We start from the raw sequence: 13,466 nt of genomic DNA, 5'->3' as shown, positions 1-13,466 counted from the left end.
TTCAATACCATAAGTCCGTAGTTTCAAACAACCTCACTACACACTACTCACTCCTGCGGGTTGTAGGAGTTTTGGCCACTCCCTCCTCCACCACCAGGAAGGTGGCCACTCCCTCCAGAACCATGGACGAGGAAGTCGTGGACGTTGACAGCACCCTCCTGAGCATGTGACGCTGAACCCTGCAATTCATCAATCATTCAAATAAGGCTGTGTTTTGCTATCCCTATACCTATACTTGCTATGTTTGGTCACTATTTGCATAAAACTAAACATGGAACGTCACCTGTGATCCATGGTGATGAGGAGGTTGTGCATGCATCCACGGGTACTGTTGTGCTGGCCACCCCTGAGGTGGTGGCACCCACCCCGTCGGTGGCGGTGCCATCCACGCTTGAAATGGCTGCGATCCTTGGGGTGGTGGAGGCGTCCAAGTGCCTGGAGGTGCCTGCGTCCACCCAACACCGGTCCACTGTGGCTGCGACGCTGGAGCTTGTCCTGGCCACTGTCCCCATCCTTGTGCCTGCGAGCCATTTTTTATAATAAAAAAAGAGTTGCTATGGAATTGAAGTGTTCAGATAGTGTTACCTGGGGAGGGCGAAAAGCGGGCAAGTTCATATCAGGGCCGAGTCGAGTAGTCATTTCCTGCAAATGGATGAAACATTAGAATCGCAACATTATACTTTGAATTCAATGACACGTGATGAGATAGACGAATTACCTGAAAATAAGAAGTCATATACTGCGTCAGCTGTCTGACCTGCTCCTGCGCTGCTCGAGCCTGCTCCTGTGTTGCCCGAGTCTCCTCCTCTAGCTGAGCCTCTCGAGCAGACTTGGAGGAGCGAGAACTCCTTGCCGAAGACGATGCCTTCCCTTGACCTATTGTCCTGTTGTACTCCACAACGCCGGTGCCAAAGGCAAACCTGCATGATACACATAGTTGAGCCATTAAGTGGACACATTCTTGTTAATGAAATTGTCGAATCAAAGACAACCACCTCACCTGCCATGCTTTCTACCCCCACCACTGTGGTACAACGCCGAGGCATCTAAGTCTGAATGCATCCAGTCGAAATCAGGCCCATGGCGTTGAGTCATTTCCTCCTCATATGCATTCTGAAAAGAAAGTTAGAGTTGGAGTTAGACACAAAACATGCAATTTAATTCATAAATACAAACTTGTTTACCATTTTCACCCTTGCCGCCTCGCTGCATAGCTCATCAGGGTTCGCCGGATCAGGGCCACGGTGACCACGGACGTAAACCTCCATAAAACTTGGAGCAACTCCACTTTCAGCTTCCTGCATGAAAAAGAAGAGTTAAACCATAGAATTGTAATAGATGTAACATACAAGTTTGATTTATATACTTACCATGCGGCGTGCGGTACCAAGGTGTCCATCGGCGCCGTACCTGTGCCCCGGTCCTTCAGTGCCACGGTTGGCACGGTGCTTGTTGGACTCTGCAATCCACTCAGGCGACGCCCATCTCTTAGCCAACCACCTCCAGGCTTCCATGTCCTTCGCCAGCCAATGCACAACGCTCTCCAGGTACTGCTCCTCTGTGAGGTAGATCTCATTGGCCCCTAATGCTTTGCTCATTTTCTGCCCCTTTATCTTCTTGTAGTAGTAGTTGACGGTCGCGATGCGAGCATTGTACATGGCATCCTTGATGACCTTATCAGCGCACTTCCAAAAGTGTCTCTTCACACGTGCCCACTGAGCCTGATCCTCCTCGATGTCATCCAGCAATTGGAACCTCCCCTACATATCAATGGAGAAGTTAAGTTAAAGTAAGATTAGGAGAAGCAATAATTCAGTGAATTGCTTATATACGAAAGTAAACTCACCCAAAACTCGTCCCACACAGCCACCTGACAAGTCCTTCGTTTTTGTTCCGAACTTCCCCCTCCGCTACTGCTTTCCCCTGGCTCCCCTGGCTGGACATAGTCCTTCAGACCCCAGTCGGCCCACTGCATAGCCGCGAACCTCTCGCCATTGAGCTCCACCATGCCAGGGTAGTAGAAGCGACAGAGGCTACCCAACACCGCGTTCACCTTGGGACTTCTGCCTGTACCGTCCCAAGTCAAGTCTTCCCATGACCTACAAACATTAATAAAACAAGTAAACCAGTGCAATCACGTTCATATTAAAAAATTAACACAATAGAAATAAGCCCCACCATTCTCCATGCGGCCGGATGAGCCTCCTCTCGGCAGGTCTCAGACCAAGCGCATTGCTCTTCTTATACCTAAGTATACAAGTAAATTCAATATGATGAAATGATTTAAAACTAATATCAATTAAACTAATATGCATAATAATACCTGAAGGACGTAGAACCATCTGACGCGTCGCCCGCGCTGCCTGCCCCCATAGGGTCAACCTCCTCATCCTGCTCACCCTCCTCATCTTGCTCACCCTCCTCACCCTGCACATGAGCATCCTACTGAGGAGCCTCCTGCTCACCCTCCTCACCATGCACTTCGTCTAGACAGTCAAGAAGTTGTTGCTGCCTCTGTCGGCTCTGTGAGGTGCCCTGAAAAAGCCCACAGCCCGAGCTGTCCTCGCTGGCCGCGCTGCCCCCACTCCTCCTGGATCTCCTATGCTTGAACATGTTCAACTGTAGATAAATTAATGTCAAACCATAGTATATGAAACAAATAATATGAAAATTAATAATGTGAAAATTGGAATACATAGCTTAATTGATTAACTAAAAGAAACATACTAATCAAAAGTCATCTGCATCCGATGATGCTTCTTCGGCTCGTTGTTTATTCATACGCTCTTGATTTCGTTGGATCCTTACTGATCTTCTAACGACGACAGGTCGTTTGCACTTTGACCTAGGTTCTTCAATTAAGTCGCTTGAATTGCAACAGAGATTTTCAAGGCCTTCTCCATTGGTCACATGGAATCGGTGAGCTATGTCTTGATTCGACGCCGCTTCTGGTTGAAAAACAGCATCATCGTTGTCCCTGCTCGTACTCATGTAGTCAGCACTCTCTGGAGCGATGACTTGTGGGTTGACTTTGATTGCAACCCACCAAGCCCTAAGGCTTGGGTGAGGATATGGCAGGTAGTACACATGTTTTGCCTGATTTGCAAGGACAACATCGCTCATACTGCTCGGAATCCTAGAGCTATGCTTCACCTCGACATTACCATACTTGTCGACACGAGTCCCACTGTGAGCATCAAACCAGTCGCACTCGAAAAACACGACTTTAAGTTCCTTGGGCCATCGAAAATCAACTCTACAATGTTTTGAAGAACACCGTAATAGTCCACTACTTTGTCATCGTCAACATATGAACTTGCCAACACACCACTATTGGTGGTGGCTACCAATGGCGACTCTTCTCTAATTTCGCGGTTCGGAAGCGATATCCATTTACATCATAGCGAGTATAGTTCCGGACGGACACAGTGGTATGTGCCATTTGCTGCAAGTCCGGGTGCACAGAGTTTTTGGAAACCTATACAAGGAATTAGTATATGCATTATATCTTCCAAGTCCAAAATTCAAAGATTAAGTATGGACAATGAGAGAACGACAATTACTAACATAATTACGAAACCACTGCACGAAGTTTGGTCCACCTTTCAACCCATCACGTCGAAGATTTTCTAATTGGATGGTCGTAGGTTTACTAGTAGATTTCCAACATTCTTCATCAAACATGCTGGACATATTAGAAACATGGAGATTACACACTATAGAAATTATGAGGTGAGAAAATGGACGTAAATATGAGGAAAACTTACTCGAACGCCTCCTGTGTGTTGTCAATATTGCTATACATATATAGCATTAGCGTGTTCAAATCTGATCCTTCAATATGACGTACACTCCCTTTTCCAACTGCTTTACCCGGATTCGCAAAAATTTGAAGGGTGCTTTGGGGTGATTCATTTTCGACATGAAGTCGCACTGAAGGCGCAAACACATTGTTGGCTCGAGCGAAATACCTGGTTGAGAATTGAGATATCTCCTTAAGGGCAAAAGCCTCCGCAATACACCCTTCGACTCTAGCCTTGTTGTGAACAGACGCCCTGAGCTTTTTCAACGCCCTTTCTATAGGATACATCCACCTGAATTGCACTGGTCCGCCTACCAAAGCTTCCCAAGGCAAATGCACAATTAGATATTGCATCACATTGAAGAATCCTGGCGGGAAAACCTTTTCAAATTTACAAATAAGAATCGAAATTTCTTTCTCAAATTTCTGCATCAACCTCTTCGATACCGTCTTTGCGCATACTTCCCTATAGAAGTAACTCAGCTCTGCAAATATGCTCCAAAGCTCATCCTTAAAATAGCCTCGAAACATCACGTGCATCAGCCTCTCCATAATAATATGGTAGTCATGGCTTTTCAAACCGATCAATTTACCGGTCTTCAGATTGACTGCCCGTTTCAGATTTGCCGCATATCAATCTGGAAATTTCAGATTCTTCAACCACTTAAATATTTCTTTCCATTCATCCGGCTTGAGGCAGTAATCAGCTCGCGGCCTACTCTCATTCCCTTTATCGCTTACTTTCAACTCGAGCATCGGCCTCTTACAAATTTCAGCCATGTATTTTCTTGCCTTCATATTATCTTTCGTTTTATCAGTCACATCGAAACATGTGCTTATGATGCTTTCAGCAACATTACACTCTTGGTGCATAAAGTCTATGTTGTGTGGCATGATCAAGGCTTTTGCATACGGAAGCTCCCATATTGATGAAATATGGGTCCAGTTGTGGTCCTCCCCGTAGCCTTGGATTCTATCATTTTCTCCTTGCTTCAGACAAGCATGCCATGCCATTATCTGCGGTGCAGTTTGCCTCTTTGGTGGCCCATTTCTGATTTTGGCTCCACTTCTGAATGCAGTTGTAAGTGCAATCAACCCTAATTGAGGGTTTTGGTGATTAATGACAAAACAAACTAAGATTCTAACAAGTTTGCTCCTAGTATGTACACAGTATTTCTACAGACAGGAGAAGCACAGATCTTACGAGCATAAAAGTATAAAGCACAGCGGATTTAAAATTCCACATCAAATGGCGTGCTCCAAGTGCTATGAAACAACGGCGGTGCTAAGTTTATAATTCTTGAGTCATAGGAATCGCCGTACAATTAAGAGGGATCCGCGACGGTTAAGTAAGTTGTGAAACGAGCCAAGTTCAAAATCTTTTGAAAACTCCTTGGAGATCATTTTCCCAGATCATGAATGCCCTTGAGAAAAACAAATTTTACTTCCCACAAAGTCTCCCCTTTTGTTCTCTTCAAAATTCTCAAAGTTTCGTTTCAGCCCCCAAAACCGGTTCAACCGGTTTCGGTACTGTTCACCCTGCCACCTCTGCTCTGACCTGTCTGACAGTCAGAGCTGTCAGAAAAGTCGCAGCAGATATTTTTCAGAAACCGGTTGAGCCGAATTTTGTCCCTACTCAGCCGGTTTTGAAACCGGTCGAGTGTCCGGCTGAGTAGCCCAGTGGACCGGGATCCCCCTGGTAGAAACCGGTTCAACCGGTTTTTGCCCATTTTCTCCCAACGGCTGTCAGCTTTTGGGGGATCCTTTATATAACCCCTCACACTCTCTCTCTCATTTACTCTGGAATCTCCCACGAATCCTTGGCTGACCAACCTTCAAACAAGAGCATTCACTTCACCTTTCACACCCGCAATCGCATCTCCTTCAATCATTTGAAGGACCCTTGGTGTGAGGTGAACTCGATCGAACTCGCTGTCAATTTCATCTCGATTCTCCCATTCTCTTGTTCTTGAGCTCGTTGCAAACTTAACCGTGTGCGGATTTGTTACTCTTGGAACCTTGTGTTCCTTGACGGTTAGAGGTTGCTTGGGAGTCTCCAAATTTGTGGACGACCCCAAGAAGTTTGTATCACCCGCTCCTTGAGCTGATTTGAGAAGAGATTGCCTTGACCTTTGTGGTCGGCTTGTGGAGGATTAGGGTTGGAAAAGACCCGGCCCTTTGTGGGTTCCTCAACGAGGAGTAGGACACCTTTGTGGTAGTTGCCGAACCTCGGGTTATATCGTGTGTTCTTGTGTGTTCTTGTCAAGCGCTTTATACTCTGTGGTTGGTTCATATTATTCATTTAAGTAGTTTTTGTGTAGGGCAAATCTTTAGCTATATTCTTCACTACTTCGCATTTGTTCAATAGATTATCAAATTTAAGTTGAGCGGGTTCAAACTTGTTCAGTTGTGATTAAAATCGACTGAACCGGTTTGCACCTGTGCAAGTTTAATTTAACCTATTTCGAAGTTTTTAGTGAAAATTTTCAGGTGTAGCCTATTCACCCCCCCCCCCCCTCTAGGCTACTTTCAATTGGTATCAGAGCTTCGTGCCTCGTTTTACGCTTAACCGCGTGAGGAAACGATCATGTCTACACAACGGGACCATGTGGATCCTCTCCTCGAGGAAATCCCCGTCACATCTTCCGGTGAGGAAGTGGGCCCCAAGGTCCTCGACCTCGCCATGAAGATTGCCGAGAGAATGTTCCTCAAAATGAAAGAGGAAGATGCTAAGAAAAAGGCCGAAGAAGAAGAATCAAGAAGAAAGGCCGAAGAAGATAAAGGTAAGGGAACATTTGATTATAATGACGATCTAGTGGACCTTTTGGTGTCTAAGGTATTGAGCAAGGTAAGTCTCAACACCGAAGGATCATCTACCAAAAGCAAAGGTAATGACTTTAGCAAAGTTCAATTCGATTACTCTAGAAATTATATTCCCAACTTCTCTTCCGCCCCACTTGGAAAGTTACCAACTCTTAGTGAGTTGAACTATGATGAGTGGGCCGACAAGATGAAGTCGCATTTAATCGGTGTGCATCCTAGTCTTTGGGAGATTGTTAATGTAGGTATGTATAAGCCCGCCCAAGGAGAAGAGATGACTCCGGAAATGATGCAAGAGGTTCATCGAAATGCTCAAGCAGTGAGCATAATTAAAGGAAATCTTTGTCCGGAAGAATACCGGAAAGTTCAAGGAAGAGAAGATGCACGTGACATTTGGAATATTCTTAAAATGTCACATGAAGGAGATCCCAAAGCTAAAAGACATAGAGTTGAAGCTTTGGAAAGTGAGCTTGCAAGATATGATTGGACAAAGGGTGAGTCGCTCCAATCACTCTTTGATCGGTTGATGGTGTTGGTCAACAAAATAAGAGTTCTTGGGAGTGAAGATTGGAGTGACTCCAAGGTCACAAGATTGTTCATGAGAGCTTATAAAGAGAAGGACAAAAGTCTTGCAAGAATGATAAGGGATCGTGATGACTATGAGGATATGACACCTCATCAATTATTTGCAAAAATTCAACAACACGAGTCCGAAGAAGCCCCCATCAAGACAAAAGACTCTCATGCCTTGATCACAAATGAACAAGACAACCTCAAGAAGAACAAAGACCACAAAGCAAAGAAAGTGGTCGAGACCTCAAGTGATGAAGATAGCTCAAGTGATGAAGACACAACTATGTTCATCAAAACATTCAAGAAATTTGTAAGGAAGAATGACAAGTTCCAAAGGAAAGGAAAGAAGAGGGCGTGCTATGAATGTGGCCAAACCGGTCATTTCATAGCGGATTGTCCTAACAAGAAGGAACAAGAAGCTAAGAAGGAATACAAGAAGGACAAGTATAAAAAGGGAGGCAAGACCAAGGGATACTTCAAGAAGAAGAAGTATGGTCAAGCTCATATTGGTGAAGAATGGAACTCCGATGAAGAGAGTTCTAGCTCCGAGGAAGAGGAAGTGGTGGCAAATGTGGCCATCCAATCTACATCAAGCGCGCAACTCTTCACCAACCTACAAGATGACTCCTACACTCCAACTTGCCTCATGGCAAAGGGAGATAAGGTAACCTTATTTAGTAATGATTTTTCAAATGATGATGATGATGATCAAATTTCCATGAAAAATAAAATGATTAAAGAATTTGGCTTAAATGGATACAATGTTATCACTAAATTAATGGAAAAGCTAGATAAAAGAAAAGCAACTCTTGATGCTCAAGAAGACTTGCTTATCCTTGAAAAGGAAAGAAACTTAGAGCTTCAAGAGTTGATTCACAATAAAGATAAAGAAGTAATTAACATGAAAACCTCTATAGATAATCTTGCAAATGAAAAGAATGCACTTGAATCAAGCATGTTAAGCTTGAATGTTCAAAATCAAGAACTTCAAGTGCAACTTGAAAATTGCAAGAACATCAATGCCTCCTCTTTAGTATTTGAATCTAAGTCTAGCTCTAATGATGATTCTTGCAAGCATTGTGCCAAATATCATGCTTCTTGTTGTCTAACTAACCATGCAAGGAAGCATAGCCCACAGGTGAAGGTCAAAGAAATTTTGAAAAGATGCTCTAGCAATGATGGGTTAAAGAAAGTTGAACCCAAGTACAAGTCTCTTAAGCCCAACAATGGAAGAAGGGGGCTTGGGTTCAACTAATCCAAGGAAAACCCTAGCACAGTGCATAAGGGGTGGAGATCCCCCAAGTTCATAGAGGGAACCACTCTATATGATGCCTTGGGGAGGATCCACTCCTCAAATGACAAGTCACCTCAGGTAAAGGTTAACTTGAGTTCCACAAAGAGTAAGATGAAGGAAGTGGGATCCTCAAGTGGACAAAAATCTAATGCTCCCATTTCCCACTCATATCTTTGTGATTATATGTTGACTTGGGATTCAGGGAAATTGGTTGTGAAATATGTGGGTACCTACACTAAACGAAAAGTCATGAAAAGAAGTGTGTGGGTACCCAAGGCTATAACTAACACTGCAGGACCCAATTCAATTGGGTACCTAAGAGCATAGCCTAAAACTTGTTTTGCAGGTCTAGTCCTCTGGTGGGTCAAGTTGGGTGCTTGACAGTGGATGTACAAATCACATGACCGGGGAGAAAGACATGTTTCATACATTGCAACTAACTCAAGAAGCACAAGAAATTGTGTTTGGAGATAGTGGCAAGAGTAAGGTGATTGGTATTGGTAAAATTCCTATCTCTGACCAACAATCACTTTCAAATGTGTTATTAGTAGATTCCTTAAGCTATAATTTGTTGTCCGTTTCACAACTTTGTGGAATGGGTTATAATTGCCTATTTTCGGATGTGGATGTGAAGATCCTTAGAAGGGAGGACTCCTCAGTTGCCTTTACCGGTCGCTTGAAGGGCAAGCTTTATCTTGTTGATTTCACAACAAGTAAAGTGACGCCTGAGACTTGTTTAGTGGCAAAATCCGACAAGGGTTGGCTATGGCATCGCCGGCTAGCCCATGTCGGTATGAGGAATTTGGCCAAACTTCAAAAGGATAATCACATCATTGGACTAACAAATGTTGTATTTGAGAAAGATAGGGTTTGTGGCGCATGCCAAGCAGGAAAGCAACATGGAGTCCCACATCAATCAAAGAATGTGGTCACAACAAAGAGGCCATTGGAGCTTCTTCACATGGACCTCTTCGGACCTGTGGCCTACATTAGCATTGGTGGTAGTAAGTATGGTTTAGTTATTGTTGATGATTTTTCTCGATTCACCTGGGTTTTCTTTTTAAGTGACAAATGTGAAACTCAAGAAATTTTGAAGAAATTCATGAGGAGAGCTCAAAATGAATTTGAGCTCAAAATCAAGAAAGTGAGAAGCGATAATGGGACGGAATTCAAGAACATAGGTGTCGAAGAATTCTTAGGAGAAGAGGGAATCAAACATGAGTTCTCGGTGCCTTACACTCCACAACAAAATGGTGTTGTGGAAAGAAAGAACCGAACTCTAATTGAAGTTGCAAGAACCATGTTGGATGAATACAAGACACCTGACAACTTCTGGGCAGAGGCGGTCAACACCGCCTGTCATGCAATCAACCGTCTCTATCTTCATAAGATCTACAAAAAGACTGCTTATGAGCTTCTCACTGGTAACAAACCTAAAGTTGATTATTTTAGAGTATTTGGTTGTAAATGTTTTATTCTTAACAAGAAAGTCAAGAGCTCAAAGTTTGCTCCTAGAGTGGACGAGGGCTTCTTGCTTGGTTATGCATCAAATGCGCATGGATATCGTGTTTTCAACAATACCACCGGTCTTGTTGAAATAGCGATAGACGTGACATTTGATGAGTCTAATGGCTCACAAGGGCATGTTTCTAATGACACTGCAGGAAATGAAGAACTACCTTGTGAGGCCATAAAGAAACTTGCAATAGGTGAGGTGAGACCTCAAGAAAGGGATGATGAAGAAGGAACCTTATGGATGACCAATGAGGTAGTTGATGTGGGTGCAAGGGTGGTGAGTGACAAAGTCTCCACCCAAGCAAACCCATCAACCTCAAGTCATCCAAGCCACGAAGAAAATCATCAAAGGATGCCAACAGTGGTAGAAGATGAACAAGAAAGTATTGATGGTGAAGTGCCTCTTGATCAAGTAATTGATGAGGAGGAGCAAATACAAAGACATCCATCAGTGCCTCATCCTAGAGTCCATCAAACAATTCAAAGGGATCATCCAGTGGACAACATCCTGGGTAGCATCAGGAGAGGGGTAACAACTCGATCTCGTTTAGCTAATTTTTGTGAATTTTACTCGTTTGTTTCCTCTCTTGAGCCACTTAAGGTTGAAGAAGCATTGGGTGATCCGGATTGGATAATTGCCATGCAAGAGGAGTTGAACAACTTCACTAGGAATGAAGTCTGGTCCTTAGTCCAAAGACCCAAACAAAATGTGATTGGGACTAAATGGGTCTTTAGGAACAAGCAAGATGAAAATGGCGTTGTTACAAGAAACAAGGCACGGTTGGTTGCCCAAGGCTATACTCAAGTGGAAGGACTTGATTTTGGTGAAACATATGCGCCGGTAGCAAGGTTAGAATCAATTAGAATATTAATTGCCTATGCTACTAACTGAGAGCACCTAGAGGGGGGGGTGAATAGGTGATCCTGTGAAACTTGAAAACTTAAGCCACAAAACTTGGTTAATCGTTAGCACAATAATTGCCAAGTGGCTAGAGAGGAGTCAAAACACAATAACCACAAGAAATCAATCACAGAGATGGCACGGTGGTTATCCCGTGGTTCGGCCAAGTACAAAACTTGCCTACTCCACGTTGTGGCGTCCCAACGGACGAGAGTTGCACTCAACTCCTCTCAAGTGATCCAATGATCAACTTGAATACCACGGTGTTCTTCTTTACTTTGATCTTTTCCCGTTTGCGAGGAATCTCCACAACTTGGAGTCTCTCGCCCTTACACTTTGAATTTCACAAGGAAGTACGGAGTAAGGGAGGGAAGCAACACACACAAATCCACAGCAAAATGCGCACACACACGGCCAAGAATCGAGCTCAAAAGACTATTTCAAAGTTCTCACTAGAACAGAGCTCGAATCACTGAGAATGACAAACGAATGCGCAAAGAACGAGTGTGGATGATCAAGAATGCTCTAAGGTTGCTTGGTTTTCCTCCTCCATGCGCCTAGGGGTCCCTTTTATAGCCCCAAGGCAGCTAGGAGCCGTTGAGAGCAAATCTGGAAGGCTGATCTTGCCTTCAGTCGTCGGGTGCACCGGACAGTCCGGTGCACACCGGACACTGTCCGGTGCCCGATTTCTTTCCTTAACTGGCGCGGCCGACCGTTGTAGATCTGGGAGCCGTTGACGCACCGGACATGTCTGGTGCACACCGGACAGTCCGGTGCCCCCTTCCGACCGTTGGCCCGGCCACGTGTCGCGCGCAGATTCCGCTGCCGACCGTTGGCTCGGCCGACCGTTGGCTCACCGGACAGTCCGGTGCACACCGGACAGTCCGGTGAATTTTAGCCGTACGCCGTCGGCGAATTCTCGAGAGCGGCCTCTTCACGCCGAGTCAGCCTGGCGCACCGGACACTGTCCGGTGTGCCAGACTGAGCTGAGTCTTGGCTGTACACAGCCAAGCCTTTTCCACCTTTTTTCTTTTCTTCTTCTTTCTGTTTCTAACACTTAGACAAGTATATTAGTACACAAAACCAATGTACTAAGGCTTAGAAACATACCTTTACTCATGATTTGCACTTTGTTCATCCATGGGCATAATTCACATTTAAGCACTTGTGTTGGCACTCAATCACCAAAATACTTAGAAATGGCCCAAGGGCACATTTCCCTTTCAATCTCCCCCTTTTTGGTGATTTATGCCAACACAACATAAAGCAACTAGAACAAGTGCAATATCACTTCAAATAAAACTCAAATTTATTTTGATTCAATTTTGGCATATATGGATCATCCTTTGCCACCACTTGGTTTGTTTTTGCAAATCAAACTCAAATCTCTATCTCTAAGTCAAACACACATGTTGAAGCATAAAGAGAGTCATTCCAAAAGAGATTGATCACAGATTTCAAAAACTCCCCCTTTTTCCCATGATCACTACTTCTCCCCACAAGAAGCCAACTTTTGACAAAAGAGACAATAAAAGAGTTTTGACAAACCAAAAGCTCTACTCTACTATTTTCAAATCTCTCAAGTGGTAGCTGATCCATTTATTGCTTTGGCCTTTATTTTCTCCCCCTTTGGCATCAAACACCAAAACGGGATCAATCTTGGCCCTTTAACCCCATTGCCTCACCAAAGTCTTCAATTAAGAGCAAATGGCAATAAGAGGTCATGAGATGAACTTGGAATAAGTTACCCTCTCATCGGAGTGCAGTGGAAGTCTTTCATGGTCCAAGTCCACCTTTTCCCTTTCAATTCTCCTTCGAGACTAAATCAAGCAAACTCAAGCACATGGTTAGTCTCAAAGGGTCAAGTTGTAACACAACTCCCCCTAAATATGTGCATCACTTACACAAGGACTTGTGAGGTCCAGGGTATGTTTGTACAACTTGAGCACCACAATAAGCAACAAAATGCTTAATGAACATGATCAAAGGCATAAACACATGTATGCTACAATTCAATCCAAGTTCCGCGAATCTAAGACATTTAGCTCACTACGCAGCCTGCAAAAGGTCTTCTCATCTAGAGGCTTGGTAAAGATATCGGCTAGCTGGTTCTCGGTGCTAACATGAAACACTTCGATATCTCCCTTTTGCTGGTGGTCTCTCAAAAAGTGATGTCGGATGTCTATGTGCTTTGTGCGGCTGTGTTCAACAGGATTTTCCGCCATGCGGATAGCACTCTCATTATCACATAGGAGTGGGACTTTGCTCAGATTGTAGCCAAAGTCCCTGAGGGTTTGCCTCATCCAAAGTAGTTGCGCGCAACACTGTCCTGCGGCAACATACTCGGCCTCAGCGGTGGATAGGGCAACGGAGGTTTGTTTCTTAGAATTCCATGACACCAGGGACCTTCCTAAGAATTGGCACGTCCCCGATGTACTCTTCCTATCGACCTTACATCCAGCATAATCGGAGTCTGAATATCCAATCAAGTCAAAGGTAGACCCCTTTGGATACCAGAGCCCGAAGCAAGGCGTAGCAACTAAATATCTAAGAATTCGCTT

This window comes from Zea mays, chromosome 4, assembly GCF_902167145.1.
Source record: "Zea mays cultivar B73 chromosome 4, Zm-B73-REFERENCE-NAM-5.0, whole genome shotgun sequence".
Taxonomy (NCBI): domain Eukaryota; kingdom Viridiplantae; phylum Streptophyta; class Magnoliopsida; order Poales; family Poaceae; genus Zea; species Zea mays.
The sequence above is the reverse complement of the archived record's forward strand: the minus strand, read 5'-3'. Positions refer to the sequence as shown.